Source organism: Hyperoodon ampullatus, assembly GCF_949752795.1.
Source record: "Hyperoodon ampullatus genome assembly, chromosome: 11".
NCBI lineage: Eukaryota > Metazoa > Chordata > Mammalia > Artiodactyla > Ziphiidae > Hyperoodon > Hyperoodon ampullatus.
The window spans coordinates 35,397,161-35,403,160 of NC_136924.1; positions in this window are offsets into that span (position 1 = coordinate 35,397,161).

Here is a 6,000-nt window from a genome sequence, read left to right on the forward strand (position 1 = left end):
TGAGGCCTCTCAGGCCTGGACTACCTGCTTTGGCAGGGAGGGTCCTTTCGTCTCACACACACGGGGATTTGGAGGAGGGAAAGGACTTAAGTGCAGGCAGCTGTGCTCCTCAAAGAGTAAGAGGCGGCTAAGGATGGATCTAGCCATGGGGGTGTCCTGTCCTGCCCACGGTCCTCTGCAGGCCCCTGTCCTGCTCCTCAGACCCTGGGAGCTCTGACTACCTTCTCTCGATGAATCTCCAGAGCCCAAATCTTCCCCCTCCCAGAGCAGTGGCTCTGACTCTGGAGTCTCTGTACCACTTTCCAACTGTGTGACCTTGGGCAAGTTACTTAACCTCTCTGGTCCCTGCACGCCTCATCCTTAGGTGGTGCTAAGAGTATTCCTTACCTCATAAGATTATTCTGAGAGGTAAATGGGATCATGCACAGGTGCCCAGCACAGAGTAAGTGGTTGGTAAGTGGTACAAATCACTTCAGAGGCTGAACAGTCCTTCCCTCGATCCCCTCCCCTGGATTTCAGATGTCATGTCCCGGAGCCCACCCTGCAGCCCCGTCCAACTTTTCTTCCAACACCAGCACTAGGGAGCAGGTGAGTAAGAGCAGTGGCCTCAGCCTCTCACAGAGCTGGGCCGGAAGTGGGCTCAGTCCCATCTGGCTCCAGCAGGATCCTTGACCTCTAAGCTTCAGTGCCTTCATTTACAAAGGAACACAGTAACGCCTACCTTGCAGGGTGGTGTCGGGAGGACCAGAAGCAGATTGTCAACCGTCATAAAAGTGCAGGCCACACCGTGGGGGCTCAACAGACTCTCTTCCTCCCCCTCACCTTCTTTTGTACCCCGAAATCCCACTGCACACCTAGCCCCTCCCCCACTGGCCAGCAGTGTGACATTGCGAAATCCACACGGAGCATTTAGTATGCACTTGCTCTGTGCGGGCACTGTTCTGAGTGCTTTACGCTGATCAATTCCTGCCATCCTCATCATGACCTCAGAGGAAGTTTCCGTTTTCATCCCTACTTTATTTATTTTTAAAAATTTTTTGGCTGCACCACGTGGCTTGCAGGATCTTAGTTCCCTGACCAGGGATTGAACCTGTGCCCCCTGCTGTGGAATTGCGAGTCCTAACCACTGGACCGCGAGGGAATGCCCCATCCCTACTTTAGAAGTAAGAAAACCAAGGCACAGAGAGGTTCGGCAACTTGCCGAAGGTCACACAGCTTGTAAGTAGTAGAGCCAGGATTCGGAACCAAGCAGTTTGATGCCAGAGCACATTCATTAGACACTCTGCTCTCCTGCCTCAGAGAAACACTGTCGTATCAAAAGTTTCTTCCACTTAGTAAACATTTATCACGCCTGCCCTCCTTTGTGCCAGGTTCTGTCCAGCAGGTCCTACTGGGAAAGGAGAAACTGGGTCATAGGGCAAGTTGGAGCCAGGAACTGGGTCCCTGATTTGAGGTCCAGCCAGAGCCTAGACACACAGGTGACTCTGGGCTCCAGAGGGGCTCTGAGCAGTGTGGGGGGAACTGGCTCATTCCTCCAGCTCTACACTGCACCTCCCAACCACCCAGCCAGCCAGTGGACAGGTTTAGAAAGCAAATTCCTCAGAATGTCCAGGCGGACCTTCCAGTCATGGCCAAATGGCAGAAGCTGGCGACTGGAGGACGGAAGGGCCACCGCTCCAAGCTGCAGGTATGCCCTGTGCTGCACTGCTGACGCCTGGCCCCTGCCCTGATAGATGGAGGACTCCCTGCCCGCAAAGGAGCCTCTTCTATTGGCCAGACAGTCCCATCAAAGAGGCCCCCCAGACACCTTTGCCCTCTCCCTACAGGAATCTGAAGGCAAGAGCGGATCCCCGAAGGCTTCTCTCTTCCAGAACAACCTCTGCTCCCTCACTGGTGGTGGGATTCAATCCCCCACTGCCTTGCTGTGGCTTCTAGGGACCTGCTCTGCTGCATGCTTATTCCTCATAGGCACTCACTCAGTTACTATCGCACACTTGCTGCGGTCAGGCACAGGCTGTGGACTCAAGCAACTTATGCATCGGTTGGGGAGAGATGCTATACACATAACAAGCATTTGCACAGGCGGCAGCCATAAGCTGTGGTGAGCTGCTTGAAGGAAAATTATGGTGTGATGTGAGAGAGAAGACAAGGGGCCGTAGTTCGATGGGGGTCCCCGAAGGCCTCTTTGAGAAAATGACATTTAAACTGAGATCTGAGTAGTAGGTGGGAGCCAAGACAATCGGGAGAATTGTGTATCTGTGTGAAAGAGGGGTGTAGAACATTCCAGAAAGAGAATCTGCAGCAAGGCCAGAGAGCAGGACTGAAGTGAGCAAGAGGGAGAGTCGCCCAGGATGAGGCCCCAGAGGTGAGGGGTGGGCAGGGTTTCAGAATTCATCCTCATTGCTCTGGGAAACGGGCAGGTGGTGAGGTTTTGCCTGGTTTGATCTTTTAAACTTTCATGTGACATCTTTAAGACAAATAGAAATAAGCTGTAATATAATAAACCCTGTGTATTCACCACCAGGCTTCAAAAATAAAACATCCTCGATATGGCCCCAGTGGCACCCCTGCCCTTGTCTGGCCTCAGAGGCCTCTGCTGTCTGATCATGGGGCACACGCTGGAATGAGATGTTAGGATGATTTGTGGGACACAGTGGAAGCTGCAGGCCAGCGAGAGGGCTACCACTGCTGCCCAGGCGGCTGATGACGGTGGCTTGGAGCTGCCAGGGTGGTGGCAGCGTTGCTCAAGAGAAGTAAAGAGATTGGGGACACATTCTGGACAAAGAGCCCCCAGGTGTGGCGATGGGCTGGGTGGGGGGTTGGGAAGAGGGGGGTCAGGAATAGGTAATGGTGAGATGCTGAAAGCGGACCAGTTCCTAGTGTGCAGTGGCCTTGGAATGTCCACATCGGGAAGTCCACGGCATGTCAGCCCCCGAGATCCGGACAGAGTTAGACTCATTCGATCGTGCACACCTGGATGAGGCTGTAAGTTGTAAGAGTGGATGAGATCGCCCAGGCAGGGATGCTGGATGGGAAGAGAAGAGGGCCTCAGACCCAGCCCCGACATCTCCGGCCCGCGGAGGAGAACCTGCCTCAGCAGATGGAGGCCAAGGGGCAGAGGGAGAGGAGCAGCAGGACAGAGGCCCCTGAAATCAGGAGAAGAGGGAGTTTTAGCAGAGCCGCCCAGTTGGCCCTGACCAGCCCAGACCACCTAGGCCAGTGGCGCCACCTCCTTTTCCCCATTAGGATGCTCCCTCTCCCTGGCCAGAAAGAGTGAAGACTCCTCATGGGCAGAGGAAAAGGCAAGGTGCTGGGCGGGGTTGGGGGTGGGGTTGGGGGCAGGAATACAGGTGACTTCAGCACAGCCCACAGCTGCCCTCCCGATCCTAGCTCCACAGCCAGGGGTGGGTGTGATCACTGCCAGCCCCTCCCCCCACTGCCTCATCCTGGGCTTCTCAGCAAACAAGACTCCGGGAGCTGGAGCTGCTGGCCTGGGAAGAGGGTCTCCCAGAGTCTGGGGAGTGGGGGCTGATGCCCCCTCACTCACACAGGATTCCCTGAATTCTCTGCTGGGCTCACAGGTCGAACCTAAGAAGAGGTGTGGGGAGGAGGGGGAGTGGGTCAGGGTGGTCAGAGCCAAGTGCCAGGGCTAATTCAGCCAAGGGCACCCCGGGCAGCTTCGGAGAGCCATGGGATTGCCTGTGACACTTGTGTGGGCTCCTGGGCCTGCAGACACTCACTCACGCACTCGAGGAGCCAGGCGCCTGGTTTGCCCAGCCCAGACTGGAAGCGGCCCAAACACGATGGCACACCGCGAAGCCAGGAAAAAAGGACGGGGAGCCCGGTAGAAGCAGTGTAGGTCTTCAAGATGTGTTTTTAAGTGAAAGAAGGTAACCGTGATGAACACTGAGCATAGCATCTACTATTTGTATAAAAAAGGAGAGAAAAAATATTTATAGATACCCATCTTTGCTTTTCTGTGCCTGTCTATGGATGGAGACCCAGGAAACTGGTGACACTGGCTGCCTCCGGGGAGGGGAAGCAGGTGCCTGGGGGAGGGATGGGAGGAAGAATTCTCACTGTATTCCCCTTTGTGTCTTTTTAATTTTAGAACCATATGAATGTATTACCTCCAAAAAAAAAAAGACACATAGAAAGTTTTTAAAACTAGTGTGTACCTATGTGTATTTTCTGAGAAGGGTCATAGCATTCATAAGGTCCTCAAAAGGGACTGTGATCCCAGAAAGCCTGAGAACAAACCCTTCACTTTGGTACTGAGTGGCCATGGAAAAATGTCTTAACCTCTCTGAATTGCATCCATAAAAACGTCCGCTTCATAGGCATGTTGCCAAGATGAACAGTGCCAGTGGAGGGTAACGGGTTATAAACTGTAAAATGCAAAAACCCTTTGAGAAGGGGATGACTTACCATCACCTCCAGTCCTCTCCACAGCCCCCTCCAGGGCTCCTCTGAGCCCACGGTCCTCTCGCTGGCTCACCCTTGCCTCCCTCTTCAAGTCCTCCAGGCCTGAGGGCCCCTCTGCAGGTTGCCCCTCTCCCAGCCTCTTTATTCAGAACCCATGCAGTGCCCAGGCTCAGCCTTGACTAAAAATACCACCCGGCCCCAATCGCCCTCCAGAGACAAGCAGATTTGGCACCTGCTCCAGCGTCTGCTGGGCGTCTAAGAGGCATCACAAACCCAGCACAGCCAAGATGGAAGGATCGCCCCTCCCCTGCCTTCCCCATCTCTGTCTGTGACCTCCCGGGGGCGCTGCTCAGGCATCACACCTGGGCGTCATCCTTCAACCCTCCCCGAATGCAAGAGTCATAATAATGGCATGATAACTAACATTTAGTGTTTACTCTGGGCCAAGCCTTGGCCGCTCCTTTGACCCTCATGACACCCTGGAGGTGGGCACTGTTATTTTCATCCCCACCGGGAGTTCAGGAGCTTCTCCAAGCAGGTGAACCGCAGGAATGGGACCCAGACGCGGGCCCCACGCCCAGTCCACCCAGCCTGCAGCGCCCTCCCTGCCGCGAGCCACGTCATTGCCAACAACTGCACGGGGTCCTCCCTGGGCCTCCCTGCCTCCACTCCCCGTGCAGTCCGTCTCCACACGGGCTGAAGACCCACGTCACTCCTCAGCGTGGAGCTCTCGGCTTCCCACGGTGCCGTCCTGCTCTCCAGTCTCCCCTCTCCACTCCCACCCCGACCCCCGACCCCCGACCCCCGACGACTCGGGCCTTTCTTCTTGTCCCTCTGGGTCTGTACATTGGCTGCCCCTCCTGGATAAAATCCTCCAAGACTCCACTGCTTACACCTTCTTACCATTCAGGTCTTGACTCAAAGGCTGCCTCCTCCAAGAGGCCCCCCAGGCACTCTCCGTCTGCGTCCTGATCTTCCTCACAGCATTTATCCAATCCAAACTGATTTTACCCACGTCTCCGCAAGTGCCGGGAACTCAACTCTCTGCTTCACCCCGAACCACAGTGCCTGGCACAACGCAGACACTTAATAAATATCTGACGACTGACAAAGACACAAGGTAATTTCAGCCCGTCATAATTCCCGTGAAGGACCTAAGCAAGGGTCATGTGACAGAACGTGACCAGGGAGGAGCTATTTTTGTCACCAGAGTTAGGGAGAACCTCTCAGTGGAGGTGGCCTCTGAGTGGAGACCAGAAGGAGATCTTCTGTGGCGCTGGAGTGGGGCAGGACGTCCAGGGCCTCAGGCCTCGGCCTCACACTCCTACGGAGCACTGGCTTCTCGGCAGGTGTCCCCAGGTGTCCTCCCAGCGGGGCGCCCAGGGTCCTAGGCCCATAAAAGAAGCTCCAAGGACAGGAGGCGGCAGTGCCGGGGCAGGGCCAGCAGGAGAGGGCGCAGCAGACAGGCCTCGGAAGGGCCAGACAGAGGTAGGAACACTCCTGCTCATCCACAGCCGTGAGGGACTGTTGCTATCAGAATGCCTACTATGCGCAGGCAAAGAGCTACGTGTTCAC